This window comes from Rhinolophus hipposideros (assembly GCF_964194185.1).
Source record: "Rhinolophus hipposideros genome assembly, chromosome: 5".
Lineage (NCBI taxonomy): Eukaryota > Metazoa > Chordata > Mammalia > Chiroptera > Rhinolophidae > Rhinolophus > Rhinolophus hipposideros.
In genome coordinates, this window is record NC_138051.1 from 49,025,428 (window position 1) to 49,052,600 (window position 27,173).

Genomic DNA, 27,173 nt, shown 5'->3' on the forward strand with positions numbered 1-27,173 from the left:
AATTCTTATACCCAGAAGTGAAACACATCTACTTTCACTACAAAAGATAGGTACTTCCTGATAGTGAGGCTCCCGTTCCCACAAGAGACAGCCTCTGCCCTCTGTGCACCTGAGATTCCTCCTTTCGGTTTCAGGGGTAGGGGTGAGTAGACAGGTTTCTGGCATCCAGAATGGGCGACAGTGGAATAGATGTCATTGTAAACAAAGAGCTTGTCCTATTTGTGCAAAGATCTCAGGCAGAGAGAAGCAAAAATGGAATGTTTTGGAAAAATAAAAGGAAACTGAAATCTAGCTCTCCCTTGTCTCCTTATTGAAAGATGTTTGAGTTTATCCAAATACGGAAAATTTTATTGTTAACTGCGTTAGATATTCACCTATAACCATGATTCACAAATGCATTCCTATCGTACAGCGTTTTGTAGTAGTATCACAAATCCATTCTTAACAGTGAGGGGAAGTGTTCATGGCTAAAAACTGACAGGATCTAAAGTTGCATATCCTTTGGCTTAATATTTATAAGTGTGTCTGGTAGATAGGAATATTGCAGTTTCCCCATTTATACAATGTGAAAAGACTTACTTCTAGCAGATGATGACATTCCAACATAGCAAGTTATTCAGAAAAATCAAATAAAATTATCTGTAAATACTGTTGAATTAAATATACATTTCCAAACACTGCCAGGAAATCCAAACATATCCTCATTTGCAAAAGCTTCCTTCACGTATTTGCAAATTCTTTATAAGTATTAAAGAAAAGACCAGAATAAAGAAGAAATAAGCAGTCGCAATTCAAGAGTTGACCTACTATTTCTGGAATGTCACCATCACCTCAGTAAGTGACCTACATAAGCAAATAAACAAATAATATAAGCAACTATACATTAGGAAATAATGGGTATGGGGATGATTCTTGAAAGAAGAAAATACTCTTTTGCATGACCACCGTGAATGATTCAAATGAAATATTGGCTTTTTTTTTTTTTAATTTATGGAAACCATTGATTTGTTTACTCAAAGTATGTTATTTGTTGTCCAAACCTCTTTTAGGATCAGAATATGAGTGTTTATAGGAATTTATGGAAAGTCAATGTACCAAACACTGGGTGTTATACTATTTACACTTGGTGACAAATACCTCTTGTTTTATAGCTATAGAGTAACAGGAAAAGGGGACACTACAGGACATATCATTTGTAAAATGTGGTCAATGCAGTGGCAACAGGAGTGGCTATTTGTTTTGCTGAGTAACATCTTAAATAATGTGAAAGCAGCCCCGTGATGGACACAACCATATGTCACTGCAATGAAATGTCCAGCCCATGGGTAAATATGCTTCTTAACAACACCATAAAGCTGGGAAGTCTCTAAGAATTGAGTACAAGTACAAAATCTGTAATGTTGACTCCCACTTAGTGGTTACTTTTCGTCAGCACATAGAAGACAGTGATAACGCATTGGACTCAAGTTCTCCTAAATTCAAACAAGAGGACACCACCACCTACCTGTGTAAAGTGAGAAGCAAAAAGCCCGATGGAGATCAATGCATCAAAGCTGTTCCTATGATTACAACAGATTAAAGCTTGAACACTGATCTTATCTCTTTAAGCCTGGTGTTTTTCCCATTATACCATAAGAACAACACTGAAATTTTATAAAACTCAAAAAAAGGACTGGAAATATTTTCCAAAAATGGAAAAAGAGGAGTGCCTTAAGCTACCTAGAAGGTGGGGTATCTGTGAGTCCAACTGGTCTGTAACAGAGGGAATTCTGCTACTAACAAGCTCTGAAGAGGTAAAGAGCTATGGGCTATGTCAGAGTGCCACCAAACTCCTGGGCCTGAGACTCAAAGGTAAAAATATTAGGGGTGAGCGCTGCCACCATGGCCAGGACTGAGGATTACAAAGCAAGTAGCACTCAAAAGACTACGTATAAGAATGTGCATTTCAAGGTTGCAAAACACAGGCCACCTTTCCATTTTTGACCTAGAAAAGGAGTCTGGGATTCTGCCAAGCCTTGTCCTCCCAAAAGATGGGACGTGTGGGAAGCCCTTTGACCAACACAGCCTGGCTCCCCTCTTGCATTTCACCTGCCTCAAGTCTTTCATGTGCTACGATACAGGAAAGGTGTTAATCTGTCAGGGGAAACACAACAATGCAAGAAGCAAACCACTTCACTTGTGAAGGAGCAATAATGCTTCTTTCATTCCAGCAAAAAATTTAGCATGGAAAAAAATTATGAATTAGAAGAAGCAAGAGATGGTGAGGATCACTGTCCAAATAATAAAAACAATTAGATAAATATCCCTGAATTGGCTGTAATTGGAAAAGAGAGGGGCTCCCTTATCACTGCTTGTTTTTAAAAAAGTAAGTTAACAAGAGAAAAATTCTGAGATGTCTTAAATTAAATTACAGCGGGCAGAAGAGTGAGAGAGAGAGAGAGAGAGAGAGAGAGAGAGGGAGAGGGGGGGGGAGAGAGAGAGAGAGAGAGAGAGAGAGAGTTGCTAGCTGACCACTAGACACCGTCGCATCTTGCTTATGCATGGATGTTCAGGACTGTTGCCCAACACCAATTAGAAGTAGTAACTATTCCTTCCTTATGGACTGTGCACTTATCCTACCATGTTTCCCTGAAAATAAGACCTAGCCGGACAATCAGCTCTACTGCATCTTTTGGAGCAAAAATTAACATAAGACCCGGTCTTATTTTACTATAAGACCAGGTATAACATAACATAACATAACATAACATAACATAACATAACATAACATAACATAACATAACATAACACCAGGTCTTATAAAAGTCCAGGTCTTATGTAAGATCTGGTCTTATATTAATTTTTGCTCCAAAAGACGCATTAGAGCTGATTGTTTGGCTAGGTCTTATTTTCAGGGAAACACAGTAAAACTGTCCTGCTTCACCTTTTCCCACCCCACCCCACCCTTATCTATAGCCAGTGTAAATTCTTTCTAAACAACTTACATCATTCTTCCGCAAACATAATGTATACAAGAGCCTAACTCCAGCACAGCAGACATGTTGCCTTCTCCCTCCATCTCTGCAGCTGGTGGTTTAGACTTCATGCCCCAGAACCTGGTCCCATTCTGACTAGCACTTGGCTCAATAAACCCTTTCTTTCAGAAAAGCTTTTGGATGTAAAAGCTTTTGTTTAACATATCATTCTATATTTAGTCACCCCATAGAGAAATTGTGTCCAGGATATTTAACATCATCCTCCTTTCCAGACCCAACAACTTGCAAGCTAGGATATTATTTTCACTGCTGTTTTATAAGGGTGATTTTTTACAGTGTACTGTAATAATTTCCTTGACTTATTAAACCAAGGACGAAGACCATACTTTCACTTTTCTGTGATGAGATATGCTATAAGTACATATATGCAGGAACTGTGAATGGTGAGGGCTCCCATCACACACGCCCTCCTCAGAAGGCTAAGTTGAACCATCAGTTTGGCACACAGATATGTACAGGCTACTAAGACGCACCAAATAGGACTCCATTTCTCCTTTGTTCTGCCTCTCCCACCCCCTCACCCTTACTGACCATATCAGAGCACAGGTATCCTTGGCCCCCAGGCATTTACTCTTCAGATACACGGTGGCTTACTAAAGCACACAGGATTGCATCTCTTCACAGCTGGTTTTCTTTCCCACGGTCTAACATCCACTCTATGACACCCCCATGTTGGTTTCTAACAGTCCCACGGCTAACCATTATCGCTGTGCCACAGCCTCTCTATTCTCTTTTTCCTATACTTGCTTTCTTGTCCCTCATCTCCAGGTACTCTTCCCAAATTCCAGTTTGTGTGTGCAAGAACTGACCTGACACTAACAACCGGTGAGTCAATGAATACCTGCTTTCCTTGTAACACAGTGAGCTGCCATGTTAACTTCAAGATATTGTACCCTCCTCAAAAAGCTCATGTGCTTCTGTGTCTTCAGGGACATTTACTTTAGAAAGGAAAAGAAGAAAAAGTTTTCCCCCAGCTACACCTGGGAATCACACCATTTCAGAAACTCAAACGTTTCTCAACACTGTGCCAGTTTGGATTTTCCCATAATGTTAATGAAAAGGCAGCATACTGATAAAAGTTGGTCACAAGTTTAAAACATCAGTATCTGGAAATATTTGTACCGTATACTAACTTAGTTCTTTTAAAAACACGGAAACATTTCTGCACAGCAAAGGAAACAATCAACAGAATGAAAAGGCAACCTGCTAAATGGGGGAAAAAAAATTTGCAAATCATGTATCTGATGAGGGGTTTATATCCAACATATACAAAGAGCTCATACAGCTTAATAGCAAAAATAATCTGATTAAAATATGGGCAGAGAATGTGAATAGACATTTTTCCAAAGAAGATATACAAATGGCCAACAGGTACATGAAAAGATGCTCAACATCACTAATCACCAGAAATGTAAATCAAAACCACAATGAGATTCGACCACACACCTGTTTGAATGGCTATTATAAAAAAGATGAGATAATAGGTGTTGGTGAGGATATGAAGAAAAGGGAACCCTGTGCACTGTTGGGGGAATGTAAGTTAATGCAGCCACTGTGAAAAATAGTATGGAGTTTCTTCAAAAAATAAAAAATTGAACTACCATATGATCCAGCAATTCTGGGTATTTATTCAAAGGAAACAAAAATACTAGCTCAAAAAATATATATGTACCCCATGTTCATTGCTGTATCATTTACAATAGCCAAGACATGGTAACAACCTAAATATCTATCAGCAGATGAATAAAGAAAATGTGGTATATATAGACAATGGAATATTATCCAGCCATAAAAAAGAATTAAATCTTGCCATTTGCGACAACATGGATGAACTTTGAGGACATTATGCTAAATGAAATAAGTCAGTCAGAGAAAGACAAATACCATATGATCTCACTTACAGGTGGATCTTAAACAAAACAAAACAAAAAAATGCCAAGCTCGTTGATACAGAGAACAGATTGATGGTTGTCAGAGGCAGGGGCTGGAGGTGGTAGGCAAAATGGGTGAAGGGAGTCAAAAGGCAAAAACTTCCAGTTATAAAGTAAGTCTGGGGATATAAAGTACAGAAAGGTGAGTATAGTTTATAATACCATTATTGCATATTTGAAAATAAAATCCATTTCCTGATGTTTTCACACCACTAAAAAAATAATAGGATTTGTAGCCTTTCCCATTACAGCTGGCTATGGAACTTCTTGGTCTTCCTCAAATCTACTCTCTCCATTAATATACTTACAACGTGTTGAACTGCTCCCTACATATCATATTCTTTAATAGCTGAATCAAAAGAAAAGACACTCACATAAGGGACAAGGTCTAATCAGATATAGTTCTTACTGATTCTCAAGAAGTCTTTCCTTTTCCCACCTGGTCAGTGTGCAGATTCTTAGAATAAACTGTTTGCATTTCTATCAGCAGCTGTTTATAGAATGGGGTGTGCCTTAGGTTTACTTGTACAAAAGGACTGAGGAACTAGAATGTACTTGAAGCCATCCAGCCAGTCAGATCACAGTTGGCTTTTCTTATTGCTGTTGATTTTTAATGTCATTGCACTTTGGTCAGTAAATATGGTCTGCATAACGTCAAATTTTAAAGGATTTGCTAAGATGAGTTAAGTTGGAATAAAATTCTTAGTCTTACTGGAATAAAAATTCTTACAGTCAAATTAGTTATGCACCAGATTTAGAGACTTCCAAATTGTTCACTTATACTGCTTTCCTCAATTATTTGCTTCCTCCTTTAGTGCATACATGTTACTCAAAATTCCTATAGATAAATGTGTCATTAATTGAGACGGCTGTTATTTACACTAGCCTTTTCTCTCTTTCTTTCTTTTTTTTTTTCTCTTTCTTTCCCAAACTTTTTAGAGTGGATTTATTTTCCACTTTTGTGAAAATATTTAAGGAAGTGTATGGGAGCCACACTCAGTAAATGACAGCAAGACTCTCCAGCACATCTGTTCAGCACATGTCTGCTTTCATCCTGATAGGACAGTCAATTGAGCAATCAGCAGTGAACACAATATGTTGCAGCATAATATTTTATTAGAGATCACGGTACAGATGATTTTATGTTTGAGGAGCTTCTTGTCTGATTTCTATAAATGAGAGCTATTCTACGTTTGGGTTACTTCTTGTCCATAGCAGATCAATGTCTTCACCGCCAGCTGGATATTACTGCATAGGGTCTTAGAAACCTACATACTGTCATTGCAGGAAACCTTACATTGCCTCAGAATACTGCTCTGGTCCAGCTGGTTGCACACTTTCTATAGCAAGCTTCTTTAAATGAAATCCTACGTGGCTCTCTAACATGTAAAAACAGATGAAAGTAGAACCATTCTGATGAAAGGAATGAAAGTAAGACCCCACCTCCAAGGCCCATGGACCCAATGAGGACCTAACAAGAACTCTACTGGACACATTTGGAAAACGAGTGCAGAAAGCTCTACCTTCAACCTGGCTCTGAATCATTTCATTTGCCTTCAGCTGTGTACCCACACACTTCCTGTCTCCCTAAACACCTTTGATTGATAACTCATTTCTAAGGTGTACCAGGCTTTTCTATTCAGCAATTCTTAAAGATGCCACCTCTCAGATGTCCCCCACTTACCACAACATTAGGACACTTTTCATCTAGGAGGGAAAATATGAGACGTACTGGCTGTGCCTGGTGAGATTCCTGGAGCTTGAAAGAGTAAGTTCAGTCTATAGAAAAGAGTCTTGGGAACAATGATCATTGATCAGTCGTGGGGAAGGAAGAGCTGTGGGTCTAGAGCTGAAAAGCCCTGGGAAAATCTAGACCAAACTGGTCAGAAATGAACCAAGAGACAGCACCACCCCTTAAGATAGGAAACCAGCATCCTTGAAAAAGGAAAGTGTTGGGAAGACGTTCGTAACCAACAATATTGGTGATCCTTTCCTGTATCTAAATGGACACACTGAGGCCATCAGAAAATAAATCCAGATTAGTCCGATGGATTGAAGAAACTACGTTTGGGTGGAACTCTTCAAAAGTCAAGATACTCTTTGAAGAACATAATAAAATGTGGGTATATGAAACAGAATAATTGAGAATATGTTATTTTGTGCTATGTCAAAAACCACTTTATACTAAATTAAAGCATAGAATAATGCAGAGAGGCCCAAAAATTGTTTTAAAGTACTGATGGGAGAAAAACTTCAAATTCCCTCCACTAACTTTATCTTTTTCTATGAATTCAGAAAAAAAATCCTAATATTGGATTTTATCCACACAACCTCTTGCCCCAGCTAATGGCTATGTCACGAGGTTTGTTTTACACGCATACTTTGGAGATACTGAGTTTGGTTCCAGAAAACCACAATAAAGCGAATATGGCAATAATGTGAGTCACACAAATTTTTGGTTTCCCAGTGCATATAAAAGTCATGTTTACAGTATACTGTGGTCTATTTAGTGTACAAATGTATTAAGTCTAAAAAATGTACATACCTGAATTAAAAAATACTGTATTGTTTTAAAATGTTAATGATCACCTAAGCCTTTTAGGAAAATGATACCAATAGACTTGCTCAACACACGGTTGTCACAAACCTTCAATTTGTAAAAAAATGCAAATTTGTGAAGTGAAATAAAATGAAGCACAATAAAATGTGATATGCCTGCATATAGAAGTATTGCTACTTAAAACCATTAGAAAGTTAAAGGAAAGGAGAAAAGGGCATGGGAAACATGGGAACAGAACCATCCCCTTACTTTTGCCTTAACTTTTATGAATACGATGCTACTTCTAGCATCTAGCATCTTGTGATTGTGTCTCCTCTCTCCGGTAATCTTGCATATTTCCTGAAGAAAGTCTTCTTGTGTATTGCTTCTCTACCACTTCTTACCACTGGACTGACAACAGGCGAGCTGTCACTCACCTGCTAATTGTGTGTACCATCTGGCTTTCTCAAACAACCTCTTCCTTCCTCTGGTTCCTTCTGTTCCCTGCTGATTTCTTTCAGGAATGACTGAAAAATTGTTTGGGGGCTCCACTGATAGCGGCTCTTTTTTGGTGAGTTGAGTTATATTTGCATTCAACTCAACAATGTTAGATAAGCCACTCCGATGTGCCCAGTACTGGGTTAGCAACTATGAATGGCAGGAAAGAAATGTGTGATCCAGCCACTCCCCTCAAGAAGGTGACAATTGGGATGAGGAAACAAAATTAACTCATTTTTAACAAAGAACAAGTAAGACAAGATCACCACGGAGCAAAATGTCTGGTACACAACATAGACCACTCAGCCCAGGACACCAAAAGTGAGATGGGAGTGAAGTCAGAAGACCTAATTAGACTCCACTATTTGCTTCCTAGATGTGTGACCTACAGCAAGTCACATAACCTCTCCCAGCCTGTTTCCTCAATATGGGAGTATTTATCTAGCAAGGTTATTAGAAAGATTAAAGAATACATTAAGTGAATGCATTTTATAAACTGTAAACTATTGGGTACATGTAAAATGGTGGTTTTATAAGACAAGCTGACCTTGGGAGGTCCGGAAAAGGGAGTTATTTGACCAAAGCTTCAAGCGGGAGCCAGGGTGTGAGCTAAGCACCTTCAAAATCCAGAAAGATTTAGCTAGATGATGAGGAATAGGAAAGATAGCATGTTTAGTTCAAGAGGATGTTAGACTTCAATTGAACAAGTATTGAGAAGTCCTATTAACTACTTCAAAGGCTACAAATGTGAATAAGATAGAATTTTTCACCCTCAAAATGATCAAGTCAGACATGAGAAATATATAACTATAAGTTCAAGGGAATGCTTATGAAGTAATATGGCAAACTGAAGAGGGCTGGATGCCAACTTGTCAGTGCGCAGAGTTCTAGTTCCAGCGCTGTTATCATCTGTGTGCGATCCGACATGGGTCACTGCCCCTCTCCAGGCCTTGTTTTCTCAAATATGAAATAAGAGGTTTGAACTCAATGGTCTCTTCCCTACACATTCTATGCTATATGATTCTAGGTTCAAAATCCAGAGTTTCACCATGAGAAATTTAAATGGGGTCATGGTGGCAGCTGTCCCTTGTATCACCTCCCACTCCTTAAAGCCTAGACAAGGGCAGCAGCTGTGTAATTGAGACAAAGGAACCCGAGAGACATGCATTGCCACACTGGGTGAAAGAGGAAGCAACAAAGAGAAAGAACTCCAGAGAATGAAGCTGGGTGACCAGGACAGCAAAATGGTGTTGCAGACAGAAACAGGACATTTGAAGTAGGGGGAAGGGAGAAAGCTGAAGTAGACATAAGTTTTTAAGGATGGGTATCACATTTTTGGAGGGTAGAGATGATGAGATTGGATTGGAACAGGTTGTGTGTTAGGGGTAAGCAGTCACCGAGAAACGCTTGAAAACCATACCCATTCCCTGTGGTCCCACATTTCTCTCTGACCTTGGGATAGAGGCAGAGGGGCCCCCAGTGAAAGTTCCAAAAAGAAGGTCATGACTGTACAAATCACAGAAGACCAAGGATCACAACAAAGGATCGCAGCAGGCCGATCCTTTAGTTCTCAGCCAAAGTAAATTACACAGGAAGTGATGGGCAGTCCCTGCTGTTCTGATAAAATTTCATTTGCAGACATCATTCCTCTGTCATAAGATACTTTGTCTGGCTGTAAGTAAAAGGGCAATGTCAGCAAAGACAACTGGATGTCACTTTGCCTCCACAACATTCTCACCCTTGGGGAGCCTACTCAGATTCAAAACTCAGGCATCTACTCAGATTCAAAACTTAGACCTTGCCATCAATCATATATGCACCACCCACATGACTACATGTTAATGAAAAGACAAACTGGCGAGGAATAACATCATCTTCCTTCAGCCGCTTTCTCTCTCTCTCACTTGGCTTGAAATGGGTACCACTTTTACCACTGATGTGAAGAAATGACATGCCAAAACCTTCCAATTATTTAACGCCTGTGGGTTTTCAGAGGAGAATTAGCTTAACTAACCCACATCCCGCATGTTTTTGCTCATTTAAAACAATTACTGCTATAAATATGCATGTGTGTGTGTCCTGATGCATGCCAGCAAGAGTTCTCCAGGAAATTGCTTCCCAACCTTTTTCATGTTATTTGTATGACAAACTGGGGCAAATGCTCATGATCAAGGGCAAGAGATATGGGCGCTCCAGCAACACAAGGCCCTGCCCACCCATCCTGAGAGAAGTGGGCTTCAATATTTCCACACACCTGAACCACTTCAAGGCACACCCCAGGAGGAGCTCTGCTCCCAGATAAACACAAAGAGTGAAATTCCTGGGATATAGGTATACGCATGTTCAATAATACAAGATAATGCCAAATTGTTGTCCTATAATATAGTTGTTTTACACTCCCAACTTCACATCTAGTGTGAAGATCTTCACATTTGGTGTGTGTTGTCAGACTTCTCAAAATGGGAACACACTGTGATCCCTAGAATTTCCTTGATTATTAATGTGGTCGAGCATCTTTTTTTTAATTTGCTGACCATTCAATTTCTTCTTATGGAAAAGCACATTCGTGCCCTTTCCCTATTTTTCTATTGGCTTGTCTTTTTCTTATGGACATGCAGGAAGGAGTTCTTCAAATATTCCTGATACTAGTCCTCTGTCAGTTATAGATATTGCAAGTAAATATCTTATTCCTGTTTGTGGTTCATCTTTTTATTTTTCATGGCTCAGTCTTCAAGTAGTCAAATCTATCAGTCTTTTCTTTTATAATTATTTCTCTTTATATCATGTCGAAGAAATCCTTTACCTATAAAGATATTCTTCAACATTATTTCCTAAAGGTGCTGCCTTTCACATTTAAGTCTTTTATCCATTGGTCAATATTTAAGGTATATGTAGGGATCCAATTTCACTCTTTTTTCCCTGAAGGTTACTTAATGGTCACAGGACCATTTATTGAAAAAAAAAATTATCCTTTTCCTAGTGATTCAACATATATGGGCAGATTTGCTTCAGGGCTCTCGCTTCTGCTCCTTTGGTCATTTTCACAACACCTAGGCCAATGTCACAAGGCCTTAATTACTATGACTTCATAATACAACTTCATATCTGGGAGAACCAGTCCCCTCCACTACAGTGTGGACATTCTTGACCTTCCACACTTCCGTCTAAGTTCCTCAGAAACCAGATGGGGATTTTCATTGGGATTGCATTAAATCTATAGATCAAATTGAGAAGGTTGACATATTCATGATATTGAATGTAACTATCCATGTACATGTATACCACTCCATTTATTTATCTCTTTATCATGGCTTTAAAAATGTTGCCAATAAACAATCTTCATAAAGATCTGATATATCTTTAAACTTATTGATAATTTATATTTTTGTCACTATTGTGAGTGATAGCACATACATCTTCTATTAATTGCTTAACCTTACTAATTCTGATGCTTTGTGAGCTGAAAATATTACATTTTGTTTTTTTCCTTTCTACTCTCTATGCCTCTTATTTTTATTTCTTGTCTTACTGTGCTAGTTAGGACCTCAAAAAGCATTGAACAGACAGTTCACAGGATGAGGTAGTAAAGGACTCCACCTTATATGTCAAATAAGCATTATCCTTCAAAGAGAACAGAAACTATCAACAAAATGATCGCTGCTGCCAGTCCAATGATGGAATTAGGTCAAGACTGTCTGACATTAAAGTACAAAACACAGATGAGTCTTAGAGCTGTGAGAAGGAAGCAAGTGCTGGGTGACTGACGGGAAGGGTGAGTGTGGGCGGGAGGGCATTTGTCCTTGCAAAGGAATAAGATGGAAGAGGTTATGAGGCCTTTCAGGACACTCAGCAGATGGATGAGGATAAATAGTGCATGGGGACAGGAGAAGATGTATCTAAACAGAGACTAAAAAGATGGGAGTTTGGGACCTAGGCCGGCAAGGAGTCTTATACGGTACTAATGTGTTTGTGTGTTATCTTCTGGGCAATGTAAAGCCACTGCAGGCTTTTGTGAAGGAGAGGAACATGAGGTTTGTGCCTCTGAAAGACCTTTCTGGCAACCACATGGAGACTGAGTTATACACAGACACACAGAGGATCAGGAGGCTGTGGGGAGAGATGGCGAGTGACTTGTGTCAGTGATAGGGGGGATGAAGAGGAAGGGATTCATTCAAGATATGTTTAGGACGTAGAAAAGTCAGTGTAACTTCTTAACTGCTGGTATAGGAGTGAAACATAACCAAAACTTTTAGCTTGGTGACTGAATGAATGTTATTATCATTAAGTAAGAGAGAAAAAGATGGTTTGAGATGATTATAATTGACACATACTGAGTACTCTTCTAAACCCTTTAAAATATTAACTCAGGGGCAGCCGGATGGCTTAGTTGGTTAGAAAGTGAGCTCTCAACAACAAGGTTGCTGGTTCAATTCCAACATGGGATGGTGGGCTGCACCCCCTGCAACTCAGATTGAAAACGGCAACTGGACTTGGAGCTGAGCTGCGCCCTCCACAACTAGATTGAAGCACAACTTGGAGCTGATGAGTCCTGGAGAAGTGCACTGTTCCCCAATATTCCCCAATAAAATTAAAAATAAATAAAATAAAATACTAACTCATTTGAGCCTTAAAACAACACCATGAGCTCTCTAATTTACAGATGAGAAAACTGATGCACAAAAAGGTTAAGTAAGTTCTCTAAGCTCCCATAGCCAGTAAAAGGCAGAGCTAAGATTTGAACCCAGACACATTCTCAACAATTAAATGTCCCTCGTGTGTGAGTTTAATTGGTATTTGGAAGACTGAACTAGAGCACAAAAGAAAAATAAGGGTTAACAACATGTATTTTAATTGGTATTTGGAAGGGAGTTGTGTTTAATTGGTATTTGGAAGACTGAACTAGAGCACAAAAGAAAAATAAGGGTTAACAACATGTATTTTAGAGTCATCAAGAGAGTTGGTTTCCTGAGGCCAAGGGAGAGATAAGATGGCCATTTAGAGTGAAGAAAGAGCCACAGTGTGAGGAGCAGCAAGAGATCCAAGGACTGTAGGAAGGAGACTTTTCAGGTGCCAGTCCATACCATAGGCAGGGTCAGTCAGCACAGAATCGAGGTGCTAGCTGAAAGCAGTCTGGACTTTCTCCTTCTTGTGAAAACAGGGGATCCATGTAATATTTGCTAAGTGATGGATATACCACTGAGGGCTAAAAGATCTCTAAGAAAATTACATCAGAGAGCAGACAAGCCTAACGGAGTACGAAATGGGGAAAACAAGAAAACAAAAAATCCACTGCTCAATTCTTAGATGATTTGCATCTGTGTTTGAGCAATGTGGGTCCTGCCCCCAAAGAAACAGCAGCAATGCAAGCTCATCTCTCAAGCAGCACCCTCATCTCATCCATCACTTCTCTCCCCTCTCATCCCCACTGAATCCAGCCTCCAACCTGCCCAGAGGGCAGGGCCCCCACCACACCCCTGCAACACCATGAGCGTAGAAGAAAGTAGGAGGGCATCCTGTTGCAAAGACAGCACAAAAGAATGATGTCTTCGGCAGAAATCAGCTTTTGTTTTTAATGGGCATGTTACATGACTCTGAGCTGTAGCTCTTGTCGACCAAGTTCAGAAAGAGAAAGAAGGAAATAATAGCAAAAGATGGGCAAACGTCTCAGGAAACTTTAATCCTAAAAAGGGAAAACAAATAGAGGGAAGTGGTGAGCATTTCCTCTTTGAGCCCTCAGGTACTGAGGGTTTAGAGAGGGCAGACGCTGAAACAGCCGCAGAGGCAGCCCTGGGCTCTGAGACCTGTGAACATGCACAGGTCCTGGTTACCATGGTGCCATCCTGCTGGCCTGCAAGGTTTCATCAGCATTCTCTTTCTGCCACAGTTCCTGTCTTGTGGGCAGCAGCAGCAGCAGCAAGAAAGAAAGAAAAAAATTGTTTGTATTCTAATGGTAGCTGGGTCACTGAACACTATGTCTGGAAAGAACAAGGAGAAAATGGTGAGAGACAGAGAAAGCAGCCAAGATGAGGTCAAATCCCTTTGGAATATATTCAACAGAACCTGGACATTTTATGATACAAATTCCCTCATGAATACACACTCCTCCCCAAAGGGTTTTTTATGTTTTGGTTTTGGTTTTTGGGTTTTCTGTTTGTTTGTTTTTTGTATCTTGACAAAGAATGTCAGCTTTTTTATCAAGGCTATTTCCCACAATGATTTCTGATAACGGGACTCTGGGTTCACTCCTAGATGAAAAGCATGAATTTGCAGCAAAGAAAACAAAACGAAGTATGTATCGGTCACACACTGCAATGAAAATCAGGGCACCAGGGCTTTGACACTAATCAGCCAAATGACCTTAGCACTTTGAAGCCTCACGTTCTTCATCTGTGAAATGAGGAGGTCAGACTAGATGAATGTTAAGTGCGCTTTCACTCTCCTAGCCTAGCCGGAGGGTGTTCAGGAGCAAGAGAGCCCTTCCACGTTCCTCTCAAAGAACATTAGGCTGCCCACACGCCAGAACTATGACTGTGTCCCCAGGGACAGCCCACTGTGAAAGTGGCCACAACTCAATGGAAGAGATGAGTAAACACATCCACACTTAGGAAGTTACATCCACGCATTTGATGAAACCAATGTTAGCAGGCAGAGACCATGTCTCATTTGTCTTCACATACTCAATACCCCACACAGTCTGAGCACTTTGCTTAATTAATGTTTATTGGAGGGAAATCTTTACAATGTGATAGTAGGAAATCTTTCAGACATCTCTGTTATGGTTGAACTGGCTTGCCCCAAAATTCATATGTTGAAGTCCTAACTCCCCGTACTTCAGAATGTGAATTTATTTGGAAATAGGGCCTTTAGAGGGATAATCAAGTGGGTGGACCCAAATCCAGTATGACTGGTGTCCTTATAAGAAGAAGAAACCTGGCCATAGACACACATAAAGGGAAGAGGACAAGAAGAAACAGGAAGAAGACAACCATCTACAAGCCAAGGAGAGAGGCCAAGAACAGACCCTTCCTTCAGAGCCCTCAGAAGGAGCCAACCCTGCTGACACCTGGATCTCAGACTTCCAGCCTCTAGAACTGGGAGACGATAAGTTTCTGTTGTCTAAGCTACTCAATTTGCAGAACTTCATTATGGCCACCCTAGCAAACTACTACTGTGTATACAACAGTAGGAAGAATTGTATCGTGAAATGTCCCATCACATTTATCACCCAGACCTTTTACTCCTACATACTGTCTCTAATCATCCCTAAAATATATGAACTTTTCCTTATATAACCACAATGCCATTACCTAACCTAATAAAATGAACAATTTGAAGGCAAATTTAATTCATAGGAGAAATACACCTTATACTAAAACACATGTGTAACGTAAAGCTTTCCTCCATTAAAGCTATTTACAATATCAAAAACAAAATCTTGAATTTTCGTTGGTAAGATCGTCAGACAATGAACAAAGACTCTCAGAGCAATTCAATTCCTTAATTAGCTCTTATTCAACGTATTACCCGAGGAGAAAAAAAAACCTGTTACTTTATTAAAGTACAGAAAAGAAAGGAAAAATGCCGTCAGCATTCATACCCACTCTCTGGTAATTGAAAATGCACTTTTCAAACCTAAACCAAGAGATTTAGCAGACGTCTTGAAGTCTTTGGTTTAAAAACACACTAATACGTGCAATGGTATTCTAGGTTAAATTGCACCTACTTTAAGTACCTCAAAATTGGCGTGGCAGAACTCAAACCTCTACCAAAAAGAAAAAAGAAAAAAAGGAGATAAGTGTAAAACCATACCTTGACAAAGTAGGAACTGTTGGTTGTTAGTTTCTAAGACTTTAGAGACTGGAGTTCCCAACACTTGAACAATTAGACAAGTTGCAATCACATGTCCTCTTCAAAAAGGTTACTTTTTATCTAATGCAAAGAGAAATATTAAAGTCAGAATAGCCTATTTACAAAAGTTCTTCAAAAGAGTCTTTTGAAAAGCAGTTTGCTCCATTAACTTTCAAAATCAGTCATCCCTCTAAAAACCCACAATCCAGCTAATTAGTCTCAGCTGTTCATCATATGGTCTGCAGACCAGTCAAGTGATTTTACCCTTTCAAGCTCACTAAAACCTAATTTGACTGGCCTCTCAGACAGAAAGCAGACAGAAAGTGTTAACCTCTTCTAGTGTTAGAAGACTAATACTTCAAGACTTGTCTTTTCCCCAATCAAAAAAGTCGAACATCTGGTTTCTTAAGAAAACATCTTTAAAAGTATCTCATTCTCAAGCCCTCCAAAGGTAACACTAATATTGTTTCTTTGCAAATACAATGCCTGATCCAAACAAACAATAAAGGAGATCAAATGAAGTGGCAGAAGGGATGGGGCTAGATGACTTACCAGAACTCTCACTACTGGCCTCCAGACCCGTAAGTAAAACTGTTTGAAGGAGGAAGGGGGGGCACCCAGATATCTTGCTAGCATCTCAAATTCAACATGTCCTGCCATTGACTTACCTGCTTTACTCTTCTCCCCAGACCCTGCTTCAGACCCACTTCCCTCCTTGTGTCTTGAGTAACACAACCCCACACACATCCAGCTAGAAATCTGATTGTAATGCAGGGTCTCTGGCCTTGCTCCTTGCATAAGAACGCAGGATATGGAGAGGCCAAAAAGGAGCACCAATGGAGCCATGGATGGGGGTTCATACCACTATAGTCTCGCTGGTGGCTGGGTTGGAGATACAGGAAGCAGGCTCCACGCGATATGTAATCCGCCATCTGCTTCTCTGCCAACCAATCAACCAACCACCTAGTGTAGCCATGGAAGTTATATTAGTGGCTAATGGCTAATGGCTAATCGGCAACAGCTGATGGCCACCCAGCCACAGTGGATGGCCACCTGATTACAGCAAATGGCCATCTAATAACTGAGTCAGCACCTTTCTATGTGAGGCCGAGAGCCTGGAAACTGCTCTCTGGGACTCTGTTACCACACTGATGGTCCTCATAGACTCCTCCTTCTCTTCCTCTCCCACTTCCAGCTGATGACCTGTCCTGAGGATCTTTTCTCCTTTGGCCCTTATTCCAAGTTTTTATTATTTCTCACGTAAATGGCTACAATCAACCACCTGGCTTTCTGGTCCCCACCTGGCCTCAACACTAATCCATCCTCCACACCATAGCCCAAGTCATCTTTCCAAAAGGCAAACAGGGGTCCATCACTCTCCATAAAACCTGCCAATGGCTCTCCACAGCTTCCACAATGAAATCCCCACTCCTCGAGCCTTCTGCCTTTAGTCCCACCTACCACTCCCTGCCTCTTGCCTCCAGCCACCAGAACTACTTGAAATTCTCAAACGTGGTTTTCAAAACGTGAAATCAGCATCATCGCATCACCTGGGGAATTATTAAAAGTGCACATTCTTGGGCCCACCCCAGGCCTACTGAATTAGAATTTCTAAAGATGGGCACAGCAGTCTGTGTTTTAACAAGGCCACCAGGTGATTCTAGTACATGGCATGTGACAGCCACTGCTCTGAACCCACCAAGCTCTGTTCACCCAGAGACTTAGACCTTTGGCTCCTTCTTGTGAGGAGCGGTGCTGAGTTGGATGTCCCTTCTCCACTGGTACCCTTTCCTCGAACTGGTCAACCCTGTATGATAAATATCCACTTTATTTAGTGTTGGTTGGTGAATATCTTGACAACAGGAATTGTGTCTGAATTCATTCACTTATCTCACAGGCAATTGTTGAACACTTACCTGTCACTGGGATAGACGCTGGACAGAAAATTAATGACTCTATCCTTTACCTTTAGGGAAAACCACTCTCTCACTTTAGCAGCTGAAAGTGTCACTGAAGACTCATCCTATACAATCTACAAAACGCCACCACTGACCTCAAGAACTGTGGGCAACTAAAAAAGCATGAACATAACCAGTATGACACAGAAGTTGTGGTTCACGTGTCATACTGACTCAGATGGACAGACATAGTTTATAAAGGGGGAAAATGTGCATTTTCGTGAAAATTTATGTACTCTTTATTATCTCACAACAAACTCTAGGATTTGAAAAATAATTTAGTATGGGAATGTACCAAGATTTTTAAATCCCAGATTAAAATTCATTAGAGCTAGCTTAGTCTAATTAGAGTCTAATTAGCTTAGTCTAATTAGAGTCATGCAGGGTCTCAGCTCCCGCCCCCCACACACAAGAATGCAGGATGGTGAGGCCAAAAAGAAATACCAATGGAGCCACAGATGGGCGTTTATACTACTATTTCTCGCTGGCAGCTGGTTTGGAGATACAGGAAGCAGGAGCCACAAGACCCACAATCTGTTGTCCACTTCTCTGCCAACCAACCAACAACCGACCCCCCAGCATAGCCACGGAAGTTATATTAGTGGCTAATGGCCACCCACCCACAGCAAATGGACATCTGATTATAGTTGATGGCCAGCTAATAACCGAGACAGCACATTTCCACGTGAGGCAAAGAGCCTGGGAACTGCTTTCTGGGTCTCTGTCTCCACAGAGTAGAAATTAAGTACAATTTCATATTAGTACTTCTCAACCATCAGCGTGCAGAGGACTCTCCTAGGCATTTTGTTAAAATGCTAATTCTGATTTAATAACAGGTCTGGGTGAGGCCCAGGATTCTGTATTTCTAACGAGCACTCGGGTAATGCCCAGGTAATACTAATGCTCCTAGTCCTAGAATTACACTTTGAGCAGCAAATAAAATTTAGACAGCCCCATTTTTCATACAACTATTGGTCTTCCCAGTGGAATAATGAAAATACCTCTTTGCATGAAAAGCTTTCTAAACTGTCTTTCAGACTTCAGAGTAAAGATGGCACACAAAACACACACATTGAATTCTGCTACCTCCTCAAATCTCACTAATATAACAACAAAGGGAATTTTATTCCTTTTGGATGTAAACTCACAAGGACAAACAGAAAGTGAGTGGAAATAAGAGTAACAAAATACAGAAAGATGGACAAGAGGTCACCAATTAGCAGACCAGAAAAGTTGACTGATCAGCCAGCAAGGAAAACCAAGAAGCAACTCAACACAGAATCTCCAGAAAGGCTCAGGCCTTTGGAGCTAAAAATGGTGGGAGTCTGCTTAGATGCCAGTCCTGTGACTCCTCCATTCCAGCAGAAATCAAAGTTTTATTCTCTGGCGAGTAACATGCTGAGGGGCAAACTCTTGGAGGCCCTCAGGGGCATACCAACTTCAGTGGGGACAGTAGAAACAGGAGAGGCAGTGAGAAGTTACACAGTAAATATTAAGACACCGCCGCCTCCCACCTCCACACTAACTTCCAGAATGCAGCTGTTCTCAGACAGGTGTTCAAATGATCTCTGGACAATCTGCAGAACAAAGGAGGGAAGGCATAAAGGTTAAAAAAGGACTGCTCAGAACACATTGGGCTTACTTCCTAACTATAACTGTGGGTCAGCAAGCTGGGTGAAACTCAGGGTAACTAACCATCCCAGTTTACCCCAAACTCTCTGAGTTTTAGCACCAGAAGTCCTGAATCCCCGGAAACCTCAGTCCCACCACTGGACAAATTACTTAATCCTTTTGAGCCTGTTTCATCGTCTATAAAATGAAGGATAACAGCTACTTTGAAAGTATATTGAGAATTAAATGAGAGAATTTTGTATACTTCCTGAAACATAGTACACTCTCAATAAATGGTAACTACTGTACTCAATTATTATCAACTCTAATATCAGTGGCAAAACAAATTATTCTAAGAAATAAACCTAACGTGTATCTTGGTCATTTTCTTACTGGCAAAAATAACTTGCCTTATATACAGTGGATCCCAGCAAGCTGAAATGTTTCGCTTTTGTGAATTTCCTTCCACCCTTGTCCACAACTTGTTTCAGGAACCAAGGCATATTAAAAGAATTTCATATTTCAACATTGCTGACTTCTCTGCTGGGCAAAGAGTCTGATAGGTTTCTACAATCTTTTGATACTCTTATCTTTTTTACACAATGGGAGCCTTAGAGTATTTATGTCAGTAGCTGCTTCTAAACTTTTGGACAGAAATCACCATGCCACCTCCCAAAATAAGACAGCAGGCATCATACCTGAGATTCTTTTTTAAACTTGCATCTTACTTTTTTCCTTCCTAATGGCACCAAATCATTGTCTCTAATGGACTGACAACTCTTTCACTAAATATGTCAATTCCATCCCTGATAAAGAAAGGCTCTTATCCTCAAACAGATGAAACATCATTTCTGACCTTAAAAGCTGAAGTAACTCAGGACTGGATAGATATTAATTACAGCCTGGAGATAATTGCTCACATCTGTGCACCCCACCAACACAAGGGTGAAGTTGCTATAAGAAAAGTTGCACAATTTGGTGTAGATAACGGAAAGGATCAGAAGTTACTCAAAGCCAAAACATGGCCTGGGAACCCTCTAAGAGGCAGCAGAGAGAGCATGAACAGGCAGGCATACAAGAGACGTCTCTCCGCGGGCTCTCAAGCTCGCTCATCCCATGGTCATATTTCTTCTGCTGAAGTCCCCACCCAGTGCCCAAAACCTGCGGGCGCGAAACACTGGAGAACTACAAAATCTCAGAGAAGCCTTGAGGGACATCTGGTCCAACCACTGTAGAAAGAGCAAACAGATCCAGGGCTGAATTTCTCCATGTCTGGCCTGATGTTAGTGGCAACAGGGTCACCTGGGGTGATCGCCTGATGAAAGTCCTGGGTTCCATTGGAACTAGGATCTCTGAGAGGGAGGCTCAGGCATTTGCATTTATAACAAGCTTCCCAGGAGATTCCGGGTCATGTATAAGGTTTGAGAGCAGCTGCCATAGGGAAAAAACAGCAAAATGTACAATAATTAGGTAAATAACCTACAGGGAAGGCCAAGTTTAACCTCTGCCAGCCTCAGTTCCCAACGTGTAAAAGAGGGATAATAACACATATGTAGCAGGATGGTTATGAGAATTAAGTGAGATAACAGGTAACAGCCTCAAGCAGGGTGCCTCACACACAGCAGGTGTTCAAGTGAAGTATTAGTCCATTCCCCCTCCTTTCTGGTGCATGGCATTCTAATGAAGATTTATAACCATAGTCCCTGTTTTGAATAAATGTCACCAAGGAAAGCAGATGGCTGGCGTAAGTGGAGGCCTCGACGTTAATGAGTCACCAACTAAAAGGCCAAGGCCAGCAGTTCTAACCAATGGTTGGCTTGTAAAACGTCCCTTTGAACAGTGGTTCTCAAGCTTCCCTGTACATCAGAATCACCTGGATGGCTTTCACATACACTTGGGCCCCATCTCCACAGTGTCTGACTTGGTAGATAGGTCTGGGGTGAGGCTGAGAATCTGCATTTCTAACAAGTTCCCAGATCGTGTTGGCATTGTTGGCCCCAGAACCACATTTTGATCACTCTACAGCCCCAGGATCTAAAATCTAAGTGATCTGACACTTGATGATAAATAAAATAAAAAAGAAAAAAGAAAACTACCCATACGCTGTGTGCATTTCCTGTTTGACAGCAGACTGGTTAGTTACATGTAAATAAAGAAAAAAGTACTAAACCAACAATTTCCGAGGCTGTGCTGAGTCTTACGGAGAGTCTTTCTTGTTATATTTTTTTTTAACAGCACAGAGAGAAGACTGGGAGAGTTGAGTGCCAACTGCCCGCTCACCAGATGTGTGGCCCTGCGTGAGGCACATGATTTCTTTGAACCTCGGTTATTGACCTAGGAACAGAGATGGGCTCGTCACTGGTTCCCAAACCTGGTTGTACAACACCAATCACTATAGCAGCATTTCCAATAAAACATGGGTTCCCTAGACCTAACACCAAACCTAAAAAAGTGAGACTCTCCAAAGAAGAGACTGAAAAATATGTTGTTTTTAAAAGGTATGTTTTAAATAAATCTCCCTATGTGATTTTCCTGGGCAGCCAGTTTTGAGGAGCCATTACCATGTGATTTTTCAGGTCTTTTCCAGCACTAGAGCTCTCCTTTTGGTTTCTAACTCTCTGTGCCCTGAGTCTGTATTTACCAAGTAGCCTTCTCCTTTTATATTTGCCTCTCATGGAGTTTTTACTCTAGGTAGTCCTCAAAGCAAAGAATCCAGTTCCATTTCTCATGTATCAATAAACTGGCATTCTGGTTTTAGTTTAAAAAATAAAGTCCAACGTGTAGGACAAAACAGGAATTACATAGGACTGAATCTACCAAGCAATCTTCTCTAACACCATCTGCTTCCTTACTCTGTCATTCATACATTATTAACTTAGAAGCATCTACATGTGCCAGGCATTATTCGAGGTCCTAAGCATATAGTAGCTCACAAACAAACAAACCAAAGTCCCAAACGAAGAGAACAGTTTAGCAAGAAGAGACAAACAATAAATAAGGGAACAGAAAGATAAAATAATTTCAAAATTGCTTTGAAGACAATAACAGACAATAATAGAACAGAGAGTGACTGCAGTCTCCTTTCCCCAGAGTGATCAGGGAAGGCCTCTTTGAGGGGGTGACATCTGAAATTAAATCTGAATGCCGAGACCAGCCAGGTGAGGATTGGGAGACAAAGAATTGAGGAAGAGTTAAGGACAAGCACAAAGGCTCTGAGGGAGGAATGAGCTTGGCTTTTCCAAGGAGCAGAAAGGAAGTAGATGAGACGAGAAGATGGAGGCACAGGGATGAGGTGAAGGAGGTGATGGAGGCCAGGAAGGCTCATATCACAGAGACCCTCACAGACCAGGGTAAGAATATTTGGATTTTATACCAAAAGCAGTGGGAAGTGACTGAGGAATTTTAAACAGAAGAAGGATATGATCTGATTTATATTTTCTGAAACATCACTAGCTTTGTGTGAGGAATGGGCTGGGAGAGGAGGTGGGGGATGAGTGTGTGATGGGGGCAAGAATGGGACCAGAAAAGCAAGAAATGGGACCAGGCAAGAAATGGTAGTCTTTAATTGGTAGCTGGCACATAGCCATAGCAGGCTCAAAGATATTTCTGGACTGCCTTAACATCGGTGAAAATCATAATATACTGTTTCACTTCCTGTGATATTTCAGAAGCGTTCAAAGAAACACTGGTTGTTAGTAAAGTTCCATCTGAAAGTCACTTCCTTTGAGCAACAAAACAACACAATTTTGGATTACTCATTTTACAACTGGTTAAAATCAAGAAATGTTCACATAACGGCATAGAAATAACACAGTGGGCAACCAGTAGACCTATCTTCCAGAACCTTTTCTGCCATCAATTAGCCATGCGACCTTGGGCACAGCTCTGAACCTCTGAGGTGGAGGGGAGGCTGGGCTACATGGTTTCTAACGTGCTACTAGCCCTTAAATTACATGATGCTATGAGTGTAACCAATGAGGTTTCCTAACTGGGTGATAAAATGGGCTGATGACTCAAGGGAGGAGTTTTTGTCATTGATTTTTAATCTCCCAGAGAGACTCTAGTTAAGCAGGAAATGGGGTGTTAATGAAGAAACTGTCCCTTTTTTTTTTTTTAGGAAACTCTGGCATCTCTGGCACAAGGGTATGGTGGCCAGTGAGGGCAATGGGAAGTAGAGTCTTGGTCAGCTGGGAGCTCATGCTGAGGCAGTGAGAGCACAGTGAGGAATGACGGTAGCATGCTTCCACACTCTGTGTGGTCTTTCCGGCAGCCTTCCGCCTCTGCTGACTCATAGGGCCGACAAGCACTCCAGCTCTGCTCTCACTTCCTGTGACAGGCTGTCCCCACAGGGGCCACTCCTCTCAAATGGCCAACCTGGCCCTTCTACAAGGACCTCACTCCAAGTGATTCCTAGGGCAGTGGTTCTCGGTCCTGGGCCCTACTCTACATTTAATGACTTAGAATTGGGGTGAGGGAGAGGTTAATAGACAACAGTGGTGAAGTTAGGCTTAGTAAACTTTACATGATGGAGAGAATGTGTAACTCGGGAAACTGCAGGCCAGAGAGATTCAATGATTTGTCTAATGCAGGGTTTCTCAGCCTCGGCACCACTGATATTTTGGACAGGATCAACCTTTGTCATGACAGCCTGTCCCACACATTGCAGGATGTTTACCAGCATTCCTGGCATCTGCCCACTAAATGCCAGTAGTAATTCCCCAGTTGTGACACCCCAAAACATCTGCAGACATTGCCAAATGTCCCCCCAGGTAGGAGGCGGTCAAAATCAGCCTCAAGTGAGAACTGCTGGTGTAATATCACAGTTAATTATTGGCAATATTAGATGCTAAAAAGCAGCATACTAATTCCCAGCTCTGTGGGTTCCCCCACAGTGAAGAAGGAGCTTCAGAACACGGGCCTGAGTCACTCCTGAAGAAATAGCACAACCCACCTGACAGTAAGCAGAGCGGGGGATGGACAGTGGGCCTTGGCCTTGATGACAGAAGCCCTGCCAGGAACAGCCAGCAGCTTGTTTGGACACATTTGGTCCAGTATCTGACTGAAACAACAATCCCTTATCTTTTCCAAGGGTTGAGAAACCTTTTTTACTCACTTTTGGGGTCCTCCCTTGCAGTAGTGAGATGCATTATGAAAGTAATCACACATGGCAAGACACAAAGAAATCCTGACTGCAACCATGGATCATATTAAAAAATTCTTAGGTACCTCAAATGAACATTTAAGTCATAACCTATTTTTATATGTCTCGTTCCTCCCACAGTAGGGGCAGTACAGCAAGAATAAAAATACCTCAGCATCAGCTTAAGTTAGCGGATGGAGACCCTGTCTTTGGTTTTAATGACACAAATCCACAGAAGATATGTAACCAGCCACACTCAGATAAGATGTGATCAGCTGCCCAGATGGTGGGATCAGGGCAGGATAGATAAAGCAGTTAATCAGAACAAACAGATTTTTTTATTCTCTTGGCAACCAATTTTATTATTATGCTTTGACCTGGCTGCTGGTAAGACTTTATATGAATTAATCAACAAAGCTATGAAAAAACAAGATCAGTGGCTCAGAAATATGGTCTTCTCGTGGCAGTCAGGGGATGCAGATTCATTTCAAGGCTGCTTTCTTAAATAGGTACAAATGATTTTGAAATAATAATAAAATAACCCAGTGTTTTATAAGGACACATCTCTAAAGGGCAAGTCACATATAACTATCTGCCTACGCTGGTTCTCGCATATATCTTCCACATTTGATCTACCAAAATACAAAGGGGTGAGGCGTTTCATAGTAGTAGGCCACACAAAACAAGCAGGCTTTCAATAAAACAGTACTTGGCTATTGCAGAATTACTCTCCGTAAGTCCACCTTAATCAAAGCATCTTACAATAAAAACTCAAAAGGGACAAAAGTATTAATAAGACCTTAAAATGAATAAAAACTCATCAAACGATAGGCTTGTTATTAGCATCCTCACAGGGAATACAACCAAATGGTGGCTTTCGACAGTTAGTGGCCCTCAGGACAAAAGTCAAGGGTGTCTCATGAGAATGGCTTTGCCTGCCACATATTGGATCTGGGGACTAGAAGGGCAGCATGGTAATGAAGGGATGGTGGGAAGTTAGCAACGAAAGTAAAGGTTAACACAAAAACAAGCCATTTAGACACAGTCTCTTAAGGCAAGACATGTAGCAGGCCAACCACTAGACCAAGGGTTCCAGTTCTGGCTCTGCCACTGACTGTGTGATCTTATAAAGTGACTTAATGTCTCTGGATGTGAATTTCCTTAACTACAAAAATCTAGAGCAAAATTAAATCTCCAGTGTCCTTCTAGTTCTAATATTCCTTGAGTTTACAAGTCCTCTCCTTCCTTAAAATGGACAAATATGCAGTCCCCCAAATGAGTCATTGCTCAGTCATTCTTCAAACATTATCACGATCAATGCATTTCCTATGCACAAACATGGGTTTACCAGAATAGGGTTACCAGATTAAATACAAGACACAGTTAAATTTGCATTTCATAAAAAACAACAAGTATTTTTTTAGTATAAGTATGGAACATACTTATAGTAAAAAAATTATTGTTTATCCAAAATGCAAATTGTTTTTTCCCTCTAAATCTTATACCCTACCTCTGATCCCACATTAAAAGTTGAATTTTAAAAGTAAAAAGTCTGATTCCATATACATGGGTGGTTCTAAGAGTGGCTGAGGCACCAAATGGGAGACCTTCCCAAGGGTAGCATACATAGAGGAAAAAACAAAACAAAAAACGAAAAACAGGAGGAATAACTTTCAACATTGCTCTTGAGCAAGTGAGGCATGAAGTGTGGGGTGTCCCTTGCACTGTCTGAGCAGACAGGAGGCGGAAGTAAGCTGGATGCTCCCTGCTCCACACATCTCACCCTGGGGACATAAAGTTAATCACAAGCCCCTTATCTCTTCCTCCAACTCAGTGCTCTTGTCTGCTCTCAAGGTAATCAGCTTAAGGGAAACCAGATCATAAACTCCAGCTTCCTCACCAAGAGGCAGCGGAATAAATACGATCCAAGCAAAAACTGCATAATGCATAAAAAGTGAAGGCAGCAAAAAGGAAAAATTCCTTTCTTCAGAAGGCAATACTGTTTTAACAATGGCAAGACAATCTTGCTTCTCAGGGGCTCACACTTTTTAAAAAAAATTCAGCTTTATGGAGGTATAATTGACAATATAAAATTGTCAGATATTTAAAGAATGCATCATGGTGATTTGACATACATGTACATTGTGAAAGGATTTACTCCATCTAGTTAATTAGGGGCTCACACTTTAAACATGAAAGCCCTGTTTTGTTTTTCAGGAAGTATCAAACTTATCATAATTTATTAGAAAAATTATATATATATAGATATATGTATATATTTATATATATAGATATCTCCTATATAGTATACATAAAAATAATCTTTTTTTCATATTTTGCAGTGAAGATATAAATAGGAAACATTCCAAGATAAGCAAGATAAGTTTAAGTAACAATGGAAGGCAAATTTAATTTTTAAAATAACATGGAAGATTAATTACCATACACTATAAGCCAATTAATTCAATTCTGTCTGGGAAAGGGCAGCAGGAAGCTCCACTCAACGGTAGCCAATATTGCTCTATCAGCAGTAGCAGGATAAGGTGGACTAAAACAGGTACTTGCAGCTGTTGGCTAAGAAAAATTAAATGTATAGAACAGAAGTTTCCAAAG

At 40.6% G+C, this 27,173-nt stretch overlaps 1 protein-coding gene across 4 annotated transcripts in view; it reads right to left on the reverse strand.

Moving 5' to 3' along the window:
* Positions 1-27,173, reverse strand: part of RAB27A (RAB27A, member RAS oncogene family) — an 80,091-nt gene that overhangs the window by 38,555 nt on the left and 14,363 nt on the right. Inside the window, exons 2-3 of one of the 4 annotated variants that reach the window (XM_081048056.1) lie at positions 19,324-19,386; positions 15,813-15,932 (exon numbers count right to left, since the gene is read on the reverse strand). The exons of 2 other annotated variants lie outside the window; for them this stretch is intronic. The gene's annotated coding sequence lies outside the window, so the exon portion shown is untranslated. The remainder of the gene's footprint in view (positions 1-15,812; positions 15,933-19,323; positions 19,387-27,173) is intronic. One more of the 4 variants, XM_081048055.1, reaches the window with a different exon arrangement.